This window comes from Hesperophylax consimilis, chromosome 6 (genome assembly GCF_061612785.1).
Source record: "Hesperophylax consimilis isolate HC1 chromosome 6, BYU_Hcon_1.0, whole genome shotgun sequence".
In the NCBI taxonomy this organism is placed as follows: Eukaryota; Metazoa; Arthropoda; class Insecta; order Trichoptera; family Limnephilidae; genus Hesperophylax; species Hesperophylax consimilis.
In genome coordinates, this window is record NC_142841.1 from 19,728,047 (window position 1) to 19,742,698 (window position 14,652).

At 32.3% G+C, this 14,652-nt stretch overlaps 1 protein-coding gene and 1 non-coding gene across 4 annotated transcripts in view; one reads left to right on the plus strand and one right to left on the minus strand.

The window, feature by feature from the left end:
* foxo (forkhead box, sub-group O) overlaps positions 1-14,652 on the plus strand; it is a 243,483-nt gene that overhangs the window by 142,222 nt on the left and 86,609 nt on the right. The gene's annotated exons all lie outside the window — the stretch shown is intronic.
* Positions 2,268-2,340, minus strand: TRNAS-GGA (transfer RNA serine (anticodon GGA)). The gene has a single exon. It is a non-coding gene; the product is annotated as a tRNA-Ser (tRNA).

Here is a 14,652-nt window from a genome sequence, read left to right on the forward strand (position 1 = left end):
ATGAATAGATTTTGAATAACACTAATTCATCAAATAACTAAAATTTACTTGCGTAAATGCAATAGTTGTAATTTTTAAGAATACGGTAATACCCACTGAACAGATAATCTAAACTGGAATTGTAATCTATACGGATTTGGAGGAAAACTTAGGTCGCAAATGTACATAAGACTTTTTAACTTCTAGACCCCAGATGGGCAAATGAAATTTATCATCTGTTAAAAAAGATTAATATTTTTAAAAGTTTTATTTATTTCATCACAAGTAAGAAAAAGGTGCGCCTACTTCAGGTCCACAACGCTCCTCAATCGGTTTGTTTCCTCAGTGGTTATAATCTTATAAGATTAAGGCTCTTTATCATTGTACGATATTTTTTAAATTGTCAACTGACTTTTAACGCAAAATTAATTCTTGTTTTTTTACGTACCTTTCCTACTCGGAGAAATATGAGCATTGCTAATTCATTAAGAATCTCATTATGTCGGAACACGTCTTCCGACATCATGAATGAATTGATAGGTTTCCTGATCATGATGTCGGAACACGTCTTCCGACTTCATGAATGAATTGATAGTTTTCTTAATCATGATATCGGAACACGTCTTCCGACTTCATGAATGAATTGATAAGTTTCTTGATCATTATGTCGGAACACGTCTTCCGACATGATGAATGAATTGATAGGTTTCCCGATCATGATCAGGAAACCGAATATATTATCACGATGTGACGATATGACGAATATATTATTATCACGATGTCGGAACACGTGTTCATAAAAATTCTAACATTTTTACATTATTTATTATAAATACAAACGCAGGTGCATGAACACGTGTTCCGATATATTAGGAATTTACTAAAAGTTTATCAGGAAACGGCCTGCAATCCCCCTTTTAACCGGATTACCATTAATTTAAAGAGATGAAATCGTAATTTCGTCGTGATATTATCAAGGCAAGTACGTGCATAGCATCGCTGACGATTTCGCGTGTAAAAAACATCATTCAATCACGCGGAAGAGATATTTTCACCATAAATACTCAATAAGGTATTTTTACTGCAAATTTTATCAGTGCCTGGTTAAAGGACCATTATAAGGTTCCGTATTTCGCATTCTTTAAGGGCTTCGTTCTGTTCAAACATTCAAGGTGCGCAATGGGATTGCGTTATTCGGACCTTTTAAGGCACGAATTCCGTGGAATGCTGAACTGAAAGTCCTTTCAGGGTTTTAATTGTTTCACTCTGCGGTCGTTGGCCCCAGAACTCCTGTACGTGAATTAGTTCGAAGTACACGGATTGTATTATTGCACTTGGAAAATATGTCAAATGTTATTTTAATGTCAAAATGCTTGTTCTTAATGATTTACGTCTGTTTTATGATTCGCACAAACACATGTGTAATACTGTTGTGTTAATGCCTAGGATGAGCTGACTTTAAGAAAACTTAACAATTTTATAAGTTTTTTTCTGGTATACATAACATGGGACTTTATTCAATTGTTGGATTTCAGTATTAAGGCGAAGCTTAATGCCAAATCACTATTTTGATTAACCTTTATAACGAATTGGTGTACATTATGAATACTAAAAAATATGTTTTAAATAAATTGAAGGTTTTTCTATCGCATCGTTTGAGTAGAATACAAATAAAAAATAAATTACTTAATAAAAAATATAAATGTAAAATACTAAAAAAAAAAAATTCTCAATAGAAATGTATGAACGCACAAAGAAAACAACTTTTAAAAAATACAGTATTATAGCTAAGATTATCTGTGACAGTTTCACTTGATTAACTTTTTTGCTTTCTTATAAAATTATTTACAAAATAAATAAAAACCAGTTTTGTGCTTGAAATGGAACGTTTCTAGACTACGTTTGTTAAGCGATTTTAATGCCTATTACCTACAATATAAGGTATACCAAGGATATACACATTTTTGGCTTGTAGCTTCCTCTTAAAAGTAATTTAGAATTTTTAATGAAAACAACATATTAACATAATATTTCAGAGCCATTTTTTTGGGAATTTGCTCCGAGATAAACCATTCATTCATCTTTCAGATATGAGTTAATTTCACTCCACAAATATTTCTAGCTTTTACATTTTCAAATATTGTTCGAGTTAAGAACTTAAAGTTTGTTAATTAATGAACATCGTTATCAATATAGCTCAATAGCTATTAATAAATTATTATAAGCAATAATAATTAGTCGCCTGTAATATCAATACAAATTAAAAATATCTCCCGAGTAAAAATAAATGCCGCCGACGGGAATCGAACCCGCGCCTTCTGATGTCCGGTCAGACGCTCTGGACCACTGAGCCACGTCGGCTTATTTCCAAAACTCCAAATAATTCAATATGTACTAGTACTTCATCAACAATTACTGCTTATTATTTTTTTTTCACCTGTAAACAACCAACTTTATTTTTGCAGGAAAGGCTTTGTTAGTGCTAAATCTCCCAATAGATGGTCTCGAATAATTATTGCTTCTAATAATTTATTATCCTTTGTGCTCAACATTAGTTTATCATTAAAAAAATAATTGAGCGGTTAAGTATTACTATACTACACATGTTTTAGAAATGATATACTAGAGGACTCCAGTGTTTTCAACATTAACAGTGTTTGAATATATGATGAAATTGGCATTGTTAAATCAATTTCGCAAAAAATTTGACTTTCAGCTTTAAGGTTAAACGCAACGCTCGTTGTATTCAACGTGTTCACAGATGGCGTTAATTAATTAATTTTGTTTAAATACGCTTTTGCAAGGTATTGCTTTACAGTATAAAGACAAATTATTTGTTTGCGCCCTCATATACGCAATATGAATATGAATAAATAGTTTTGTCCATATAAAAACTCAATTCTATCGAGAAAGGCATACAAATACAATATTGGATTGAATCGTCGGTAAAATATTGTATTTGTGTGCCTTTCTCGAAAGAATTAAGTCTTTAAACGAACAAAACTATTGATTCATATTCATATTGCGTATATACGGGCGCAAACAAATGATTTGTCTTAATATTGCAAAGCAATACCTTGCAAAAGCGTATTTAAACAAAATTAATTAATTAACGCCATCTGTGAACACGTAGAATACAACGAGCGTTGCGTTTAACCTTAAGGTACGGGAATATAATTTTCTCCATAAAAATCTCTTCCGAAATACAAACAAATATTTTTGTCAAAGTTATTCATAGAATAAGAATATTGAACATCCACATATAACGCCATAGCGATGTATTCCACGCACATGGATATTTCTAGCTTGCTTTACACTAGCACTCGTGAACTTTAAACTTAGTGTGATGATATCTTTTAGTTAGACCCCCTACCGGTACTTACTCCATGCTCCAAACTTCCACTACCGATCGTATCGTGTTCCATCCACTGGGACGATAAGCCTCTCCTGGACGGGAAAGCGATAAGATAAGGCCGAATGAAATAATATTGATAATTTATAACCAACTATAAGTTAGTAGGTATCTCGATAATGTTGTTTATTTTTAAGTATTCGTTTTCCAGTGAGATGCTCCTGGCCTGATTACCTAGAATAATATACGTAAGCCGAAGTTAAACTTTGACATTAATAATATTATTGTTTGAAACAACTGATTGATGATTGCAAATGTTATTCCTGATGGTTGAGGTTGTAAAAACAACATTTTTATGGATTGGTGTGAAAATTAAAAAAAAAAATGTTTTTGTTTATGTTTTCTTCCGAAAAGTTTTAATGTGCACAGCATAAACATAACAAAGAACGTGTGGAAACGAAAGGAGTAAAATAAGAAAAGTGAGCTTAGGAAGTAGGTACTTGACTATTCAAATCTTAAACATAACTAAGGACGGGTTGTTTTACAGAATTTGAACAATTCATCAAATTTATAAATTGATTTTTAAGTTCTGTAAAGGTTCTATTTAAGTAGTATTTAAGTATCATTAGCCAGTTGTTTAAAAAAACTGAAATAATAACAGAATTTGAAAAGAACTTGAAAATCAACCTTGAAATTTGACGTAGTGTTCAAATTCTGTGAAACAACCCGTCCTAAGACTAGTTGAGTGCAATCCATAAAGGTTCAAAAACAACTTCTGCATTAAAAAAATAAAAGAATTTGAAAAAAGTTTTTTTATCCAAAAAATGTGTTTTTTTTGTCACAATCGTTTCTAAATTGATCATTTTTTTCTATATAACAAATTTACACTTTTTGGTGAGATGTACAATTCATACCCGAAATTGAAAACTATACACATGGCTGTGTATAGTTTTCAATTTCGGATAGCGCCCTTGAGATAATTTTTCACAAAAACGGTGCTATACAAATCAACCAAATATTATTATTATTACCTTTGGTCGAAGACCAATGCACGCCACTTATTAGACTATCTAAAACATATTTTCATTTTGTAATGCTTATATTGAGAGTATCTTCCACAATGATTTATTTCTAATAAGATTGGAAAGTAAAAAATGAATATGGCAGATTTATTGAAATCCCGTAAAAACCGTAAACCAATCCATTTCCTGATAATATATGAGTCCAAAATGAAAATCTTTTTCGTGCAGGTGTTATTTTCCTGATAAGCATAATGACGAAATGCGACAATATCAGTATTTTTATGAACACTTGTTCCGCTGTCTTCATATCGCATTCGCTTTGTTAGGACATCTGTCAATTCATTCGTTAAAAGCTTGTAGTCCCGTTTTTACCAGGAATACGAATAATTTGAACAGATTTTCAATAAATGAACAATATTTTATATCAGTAAGTTTTATCCGTGTAGTTGTTTTTTTAAATTAATATATTGTGCGTTTTCAATTAATTTCTTTCCACAACACGCCAATAATTGAAGATGTCACCGTTAAAGAATTTTAAAAACAGAGGACATCTGTTTACATTGCGATGTCTCAAAGTTCTCACACGAATGCGTGTGCAAGTTGTTGAATACATAATTGTCTAAAAAAATAATACTCTTTAGTCTTTTGTGCAAAAACGTGTTTGCCACATGTCGCAAATTCGCGTGCATGTAAACAAACCCATTTAGTTATTATATAACGTAGTTTATATGTTTGTAATCTAGTGCAATCGTTTTTTGTTCGGAGTCGTTCCAAACCATTTCTAGCAGAGTATATGTGAGGCCTTGGTAATTACATATAGGAATTGTAGACTCGCAGCATTGATATTGCAAGTATTTTGGTTTTTATTATTGTTACAGCTGTTTCGGGTTTCAAGGTTTTCGAGCTTGCATATAGAAAGAAAGGGCCTTAGATTAAATTTACTTGAAACATTGGAAATCAATAAACGAACCAATAATGATCCTAATATAACATGGAAAATTATTTATTCCCCACTTCAAAGTATGTTCACAAAACCTAAACAATAGACACATTTAAATAATAGCAATCACGTTACTATTAAACAATTGAGGTTCATTAATGTGGGGAAAACAGACTTCAAAATACCCCACAGAAAAGAAAACTATTGTCATAATTATTTTATTAGTAAATCGGTTTAACCGGTAATTCATCATTTTAGACATCATACAATTTAAATTGGGAGGGGGTAACATAGAATCATATAAATAAGTCGTCTAAATGTGGTATGACCACAGTTTGAAAATGCTTTTGTAAGCCGAAACAACTGTAACAATAATAACAACCAAAATACTTGCAGAACTTAATAGTAATATTATTAAATAAAAAAATAAAAATTAAATGGAGTTCTACGAATTAAACACAAAAACAATCAATCGTAGCATTGAATTCAACTCGTTTTTCCATATTATTGTAAAAAAACATTACACTGGTTTTCTTTTTTTATTGACAAGTATTTCACGTTGGTGTAGGTCCGATGAAAATTATTAATGATGGAGTAAGAACTGACGTCGTTTTCATCAATTACCAATCTTTGTGATACTCAGTTGAAAATTTGTGCAAGCGCGTAATTTCCGTGTCACTAACGCTGTTCAGCCTATTTTTTGCTCAGCGAAAACAAAAGTTAATCAGCGTGTATTAACCTCCACTGAGTGTGGAACTGGCAGCATGAATTCTGTGTATGCGATAAAAAGGTAAACAATGCTAGTAAATTTGCTGAACACATTGGTTTATGCAAAATGATATTCTGTTTTACAATAAGCATGGTCTATTTAAATTCTGTTTCTGTAAAACATTACTTATAATATTATTTGTATAACTGCGCCCAGTTAATAATAATTACTTATTATACATACAAAGGTTACTTTTTTAGCGTACGAATTGAACTTTAATAATTGAAAGTTTTTAGTACCTGATAGATACGACCACGTTGTGCCGAAACCGGTTGGCGTGTTCATATAAGTAAATTGAAGTGCAGTTAGTTACACTTACAAGTTACAACTTGACACACCTGTATTTTCAAATAAGAATTTAACAAGCAATATTTTTAGGGTTTCATATAGAAAATCAAGTATGGCTGCAAAGTTATGTGTGTCATACATTTTGTACAAGTGACATAAGTGAGCAAATAATATAACTATTTGTATCATGCAGTTGCTTGGCACAACATCGTCTAACTAGTACATAGACGTAGTAAGAATCTTAAAAAACACATAATATTTAAAATTCGAATAGATTCTTTCTAATAAGATTCTTGTAGAATTCTTCAGATTTCAAATTCGAATTCTTTGATTTTCGTAGAATACGTAAGATTTAAACTTCGAACTCCGTGATTCAAATAAGTTTCTTGTATGTATATTACTAACTATTTTAACTTAGAACCCAATACTTCTAACAAGATTCTTGTATAATACATAATATTTCAAACTCAATCTCAGTGGGTAGGTACTTATAATAAGATTCGTGTAGAATATATTATGTTTCAACTGCCGAATAAGATTCAAATATGTTAGAAGAGAGCAGTATCCACAATCCCGCGTTATCATCCGTATACATTTATCTCAAATAAACATATGTCGGGGGCAAGAGTCATGCCTCTGGTTTATTAATAGTTCAATTTAATTTCAAGTGAAGTCCAATCACAAGATGGCGATACAATAATTAGGTATCATGGAGTCTTGAAATATAATATATAAAAATAATGTTTGTGTTTATTTTTTGTTTGCATTGCTGATCTGTCAACGGTAATTTAGTTCCGTTTACATGAAAGTCGTTTGCTCGGCTAATTTATCAAGTATGTATGTATATATGTACATTTATTTCTTCTAACAATAATTAATTATATTTTGTTATTTGCCAATCATAATAACAGTTTTACCTTTGTGTAAAAAAATATGAACCTATATACATAAATAAACATTTTACACATCGACTTATTTATCGTAGGTATATGCTTTGCTACCTGGTTTCGTTTGAATATCTTATTGAACAATTATAAAATATGAAAACAACAATGCCACCTAAAAATTATTCTTTTGGGCTAAAAAAAACCAGGCAGGAAAAGCTGGGCAAATTTCATGACGCTATTCCTCATTCATCCATCCATCGTTCGAGAGTTTTTTCTTCTTCTACACACAACTTTGCTTTATAGTTATGATTTGCAACGAAAAAAAAACTCATTCAAACTCGTATAAAAAACAATGGAATAATTGGTTAATTTTTATTTTGAAAATGTTTTCAAGTATCTTTCTTTCTCCTTTTACGTGTCAGATGTCATTAATGAACACTTAACTTGCCCCTTATTTAGTTAAAAAATATTTTGTGTCCTATAAAATGTGGTTTTTGCCATGTACATACTTGTACCCGTTTGTGCCAAACTGAAAATACCGTCACGTCGTGCAGTCGTCGATTCATTTCTGGACAAAAACTTACCTGATTTCTTCCACCTTCCTTATCATATATGAATTTTATTTTATAGTTTTATACGTGAAACATCTTTTGGTGCGACTAGAGGGGTAAAACCGAGTCTTGCGACGCAAGATGGGACGACGATTCAGCCTCGTGACTCCTCGGCTCTTTCTGCCCGGCTGCCAAAACTCTGTGCGAGGAAGGTTAATCGAAGAGTAAACTTAGTGGGATGTTTTGTTGTCCTGGTGCTAGACTCAAATATGTTCCAAAGTAAAGTTTGTTGTTGTGTAGTGAGGCTTTTTAACCAACTCAACAATATATATTTTCACTAAAATCATCAAAATTTTCTTGAACAATATCTGGTATTTCTCTATTGAAAGATGATTCGCTAACGATAGAACTTAGCCGCATTGTATAAATGTATATATTTTTAATTTGTAATTTATTTCTTTGTGTATATTTTAATAATACTAAAATAATTGTTTTGTTATCAAAAATATAAAGACTTGTTTACTTTCATTTTCACTTCCTTCAATAAAAATCAATTTCGACGTTTCACATCTGCCAGGCGTCCCGCAACGGCTATTGTTTTTTTTCATAAAGCGCCGTTTACTGCATAAATCAACACGACTTTTTTGAGTTCTTCACTGCATAGGGTAAAAAATTCCATCACTATATCCAGCCTCCGATAGGGAGTTAGCGACGGTACCAGGATTTTTTGTATCTTAAATGCACACATTTCAACTTAAAATTAAAGCAAATGCATATGTATTTTTTGTGGTACATATTATATTATCATGTTTAACCAGTGTATAGTATACCTATTGCCACCAGGGATAATATTATACTTTGTGAATGTAATCACTGCAGAAATGTATGCGTTATTAGATATATGTATAGCTGTTTATAATATTCGGAGTAGGTACATATCGCTAACGAAGATTTCTAAAGTTTTCCTAATAAACTCTTAAAGAAAATATCGATGTTTCATTTTAGAAAATGTATGATTTTGAAAGTCTTTTTGTGCCTTTCATCGGGTATCGAGTTCATTGCATCCGTAATACTAATTTACCTCTAAAGTGCGTTAGCCGAATTACCTCTGAAAGAATCCAAGATCGACGCCTCGGGCCTCGGCCGCGGCGTCCCGAAGTTATTTTGGCCGGCGTCCAACGTCCACTGTAATGATTCACCTTTCGGGCGGCCCAAACTGAAACTAGTGTTCTTGCACCACTTTGCGTTTCTCGCTTCATGTGGGGCAGTGGCTGATATATTCACTCCGAAGTGCGTTTCGTTCCATCGAGTTCAACGACATTATTCGAATAACATATTATTCAGAAATATTCGTTTGCATCCGGGTGCATCTGCCTGTGGCAACAGTTAGAAGTACACTAAGGACGGGTTGTTTCACAAAATTCGAATAATTCAGTTTATTGAAACAACTGGCTAATAATGATATAATAACAGAACTTGAATAGACCCTTCACAGAACGTTAAAATCAACTTTGAAATTTGATGAATTGTTCAAATTTCCTATATAATGGACGAAAATTATTTTATCATAAAGCTAAAGATGTAAATATGCAGCACATCAATTGTAGCTTTGAAAAAGTTTAGAATAAGTTCAAATTGATTTTGTTCATCTTGTATTAATATGTGTTTCATATTTGTATAACTGCCCGAAACCAGTAGAACTATTGCATCTTCTTTTTGGGATGCCATTCTGTGGAGCTGAAGGAAATGAAAGACAGTAAAGTGCCTAGTCATTCTGAATTGATCACTAAACTTATTGCTCATTTCAAGCAATTTTTGGATTCTGAATGGTAGTCATAAAGTCCACCCAGTTTGAAAATAAAATATTTTATATTTGAAAGGTTAATTACTTAATACCTCTGGGTTCAGAGTCAATAGCTAACCGCTTTCCACGATAAGTTTCTTTATAAAATCCTTAATGATTTTTGTAATAAAAAAATACGGATTTCGGTTGTTTGTCTGTCTGAACTATAGAACTCTGATTTGCTGTAATTATAAAAAAATATTTAGACATGTAAGTACCTGCCTATAATCAGAAAATTATCTATATTTGTAATCTGAGTTTCTTTTGTTGAAACTTCCGACAGATTTTGTATTTTTTACTAGATTTAGTTGATCTAGTGTCCTCCAGTAGATATGCCCAAGATTGGTCTACGCCACTCCCTTCAGAGTTGTCTTCTTCTCTGTGAGAAATTTTCGGAAGACCTCTTTCAGGATCGAATTCCTGATGTTCTGAACCCGGCTGCCAAATTTCCGGGTGTCTTAGAGTCTCTTCGTTCTACAGTGCTGAAGCATATTTCACTATTTGGCACTACTTCCCATATTTCGCAACTTCCATTCAATTCATTGTTTTCGCCAACCGATTCTTAAGGTTCCATCATGTATTGTGCTTTTACATATAACGGAAATTTCGTACATCAGACATGACCTGTTATATAAAATTTTGTAAATAGTTTCAGCTTCACAAATCTTACAATTATAATATCCCGTGATTTTTCACGGTAGGAATAAGATCTAAAATCCTTAATGACACTTTACAAAATCGGTATTCATTTTTATGACGATTTTAATGACAAACTATCATCATAAATATGTACTTACTAACTATCGTAAAAACCTGCACAATCAATGTTAACTATCTATCGGGAAACATTACCATTAGCAGTGAAAAATTACCACATGAATTACAGTTTTAAGTTATGTACACGAAAGCTTATAATATTTCCATCCGCCCTAACCTCACAATTATCTGTCGATTATTCATATCTCACTACTCGTATCGTGTACAGTATTCACTGTCGATTATAGCGGACATTAGCATCACGTGTGACTCATAAAAATCACTACCACTACCAATGCTGAAATATAAATATAACACTTTAATATTAAATCGTCCTACTTTTGTTTTATTTTAAAGAATTCCGTATTGTGTTTTTTACAATGTCATGCTTAATTTTCTTTTTGTTATAGCTATTTTCGACTTTGTTCCTTTTATTTTATTTTTGTTATAGCTATTTTCGGCTTTGTTCGTATTATTTTTACAAGTGTCAGCCCATCTGTCCTTCAAAGGCATTATAAAATCTACACCGAGAACTCATTAACATATATATTTAACTAATATGAATTATTTTCAGTATTCGCTTCTCGTACATGTCGGCAGTCGTTCTTCTAAAGCTTAAGCAATTTCCATTTTACATAATAATACCTACGAGTCTTAAATGAACAATTTGCCAGTCCTTCATCGATATACTTAGTCCACGCACGATTTAATTTCTTTCAAACATTGATATGTATTTATAACTCTATTGTATTTTTACTGGTCGGTTTCATTCATCTTTAAGTATTGTCTTCAGAACGATCAGAAATCTAATCTCCTTTTTTTCATCTGCGGAACATCACGTTTATATCCTGGTCCACTGTTTGATCTATATCCACTTCGGTTCCATGATAACTCAACACAGTGACAATTCAACACACTTTTAAAAAGTGATATAAAATCATTAAAAGAGATGAAAACATTTTTTTTAACTTAACTTAACCTAACCTACTTAACACAGTTACCTAATAAAGTTTTTGTTACATCACTTTCCATAACTTTATATAACTTTTTAAAGATGTGATTAATTATCATTGTGATGATTTATCCGGTCACCATCCGCTTCCTACTCCTTTTTCCTGGTGTCCTTAACCCAAACCCCTTCCAATATATGATCATGAATCATAAACATCTCTCAAAATATGAAAAACTCCTTGTAGGGGTGTCCGAAAAGGTGAGTTTTACATTTCACAATGGTTGTCATCAGTTACCGTGTCCCTTTATGTCGAGAATTTCGTGAAATTCCTTAGATTTGAAAAACTAATAAAATTCTATTCCATTTTCATAAGGTCTTCGGTAGTTCGGAGTCATTAATTGTTCACTATCTCTCCTGTGGCCCTGACTTTGCACTGATCATAGGATGTAACCAACACATCAACGGATAACCATGTTAGCCCTTTCAGACCTGAAGAAGAAAAAAATAGTTTCTTTTCCAGAACTATAATAATAAATGCACAGAAAAAATTATAAAAATCACAATAAACCCATTGATTAACATGTTGATTACAGTAATAACACAGTGAATTACTTAAATAATTTATATTTTGGTATTTATAAATAGCTCGAGGCAGAGGTTTGCTTCGACACAAGATTTTGATAGCTTGTAATGATGCCCCCAGCGGCAAATTTCAAAAACATAGTCCATTACGGTTTAGATATGAACCTGCACAGTCGTAATGGGCCGGAATACTGCGGAAATTTAAAACCGTTTTTGAGAAATATTTTTATAAACGGACCCTCACAATCAGGCCAGGTCTGAAAGGGTTAGGTGTCCAAAGTTCTTGCTCCTTGCGAGGGACCATTCTCAAATTTATAGGTTGCATAAGCTAGTCTAGTTTCTCCTCAATCTTCTACTTCAAATTTTTCAATTATACCACCAGCACAACAGAAGTAGAAGATGAAGCCGCTAAATAAAACTACAATAGCAAACACTCTATCAATGCTAGAAGTGGCCGTGACGTACAGATGATACTCGGATTCACTGGATAACTGTATACTCCGCCATGAATTAGAAGAAGAAAAAAATTCTATCGTCAACATGATTTATTCGAATAGATTCTCCTTATTGATTCGAAAGCACAAAATTTGTGACACGTCTAACTGTTTTACCAGAAAGCCACCGCGTTAACAGCTTTTCCGTTCTGTTATCGAGACCTCTCCCCCCGCCAGGCGTTATTTTTCCCACGATTTATTGAGCTATAAATGATTATTAAAAATATAATAACTGCCCTCAGCCGTTTACTTTGCTGCCTCAAATATTCCGCAGGTTAGTTGGTCGCCTAAATACCCGCTCAACTTTTCTACGTTGATTAATTTCTCCATTTACTTTTTGTATCGTGACAAAGTCTTGTGTTTCTCGCGCACGCTACCAGCATAAATCACATTGATACCAATAATTTTATTAATGCCTACAACATATGTAATTATTAACATATTTTTGTACATACATATAAACGCATTTATTTTATTTCCAAAACTATTTTTTGTGTAGTTTTTTTTTTGTATTTTAATAAATTACGGGAGCAACTGGTATACTTAATAATAGTGTGAGGTGATAAATTTTCACTAGTTCTGTTTGTCAGATCTTTAAAGCAATGGATTTATAACTAACCAGCCTGAATTGATTCACCAATTTGGTACATTTTAAGCTTTTCAAAATAGATGAAGTATACTTTTTCTACCTCTATAATATTACGATCTCTTTGAAGAAATATAAAAAAAATATTTTATTTATTTAGAATTAACGGCATCTTCCATGACGAACATAATACAATAGAAAAAAGGAATAATTTTAAGATTTTGTAAAAGTTAAAAAGAAAAAATAATGCACATTAGTACAAAGTAACTTAGTACGACTACCATAATACGGACATGTGTCTAGTGTGGTAGTCGAAAAGCATGTAGAAAACCTGTATCCAAATATATTTTATGAATAAAGGAAAAAAAAATAAAAATAAAAGAAATAAAGAAAAAACCAAAATCCTGTTATGCAATGATCTCGGTAATATATGGGCTGCTAAACTGTTTTATTATATTGATAACAAAATTGTAGCCAGAAACCGTAGTATGATTGTGACAATAATACATTATATATCAGGGCTCCAACTCTTTCTTTCACACTTTGTCAGAATAATTGTTCCGCTTTTAATAAATGGTCTGTAAAACTAAACCCACCAAGTACATATTTCAAATTAAATGTACAGTCTGACAAAAGAGTGTGACAAAATATTGAAAAAGACCCCAAATGTCCCTCACTCTTACGCTATTTATAAGTAGCTTACTAGTTTTATAGCAGTTACCTGTATACATCAAAATCGCATCTCATACTACTTACATTCACTTAAGCGTATAAAACTCAAAATTTTTACATAGATTTAATCCAACGTAATCTCGATAAAACGCTTCGAGAATCCATCACGGAATTTTATGAACTATATTTTTTACGAGCGGCTAGGAATTACAAAATTATCCCGTACCATTCCGGTAGGCCCTCAAGTAATGTACCTACACACTGCCTAGTACCTATTTACCTGGCACTTGCCCGGTGCATGCACTGCTTCGCCAAGTATTCCGTAGATAAATTACGATGCCCGAACAGCATTTAAGTCTATTTGCCGAGTTAGTGCGACCGGCCGTGAGGAAAATTCAATTTTTCGCTTGGAGTTTTTTTCGGGCTTAATAATGTCCGAAGCGAGCTGGCTTGAGCGGCGATCGGCTCATTACCGGTCGAACCGGATTAAAATTCACACAGAATGCTGAATTCATTATTAACCCTTCAGCAATGCTTCAAAAAAGAAAATATCAAAATAAGCGCATCATATTAAAGTATTCGCAGCAATACAAATTTACGATACTTACCCTTTTTACATGTGTTCTAAATTAATCTTCTTAAAATTGTCATGAAAATGTATTAAACGGTATCTGTGAATTAGCAGAATAGCAACAAAAGAAAAGCAGGGATCAATGGTCACTTTAAATTCTTAAAAAATCAACCCAACAGATTTACTTAAAAATATATTTATTTTTTTGGTTTGACAGAGGATTGAACCTTCCTCCCAATTTATTTTATTTATTCGTGTATTAAGGCGATGCCATACGTAGTAATGCAAAATGATGTGTTTTTGGTTTAAAAATTTGGTCGCCTAGAAGTGTTTCAGATGCTTTAATTAAATATTGCGAGTAGAATACACCTTGGCCTTTGAAATAAACGAGTATTTTTTAGATAAGTC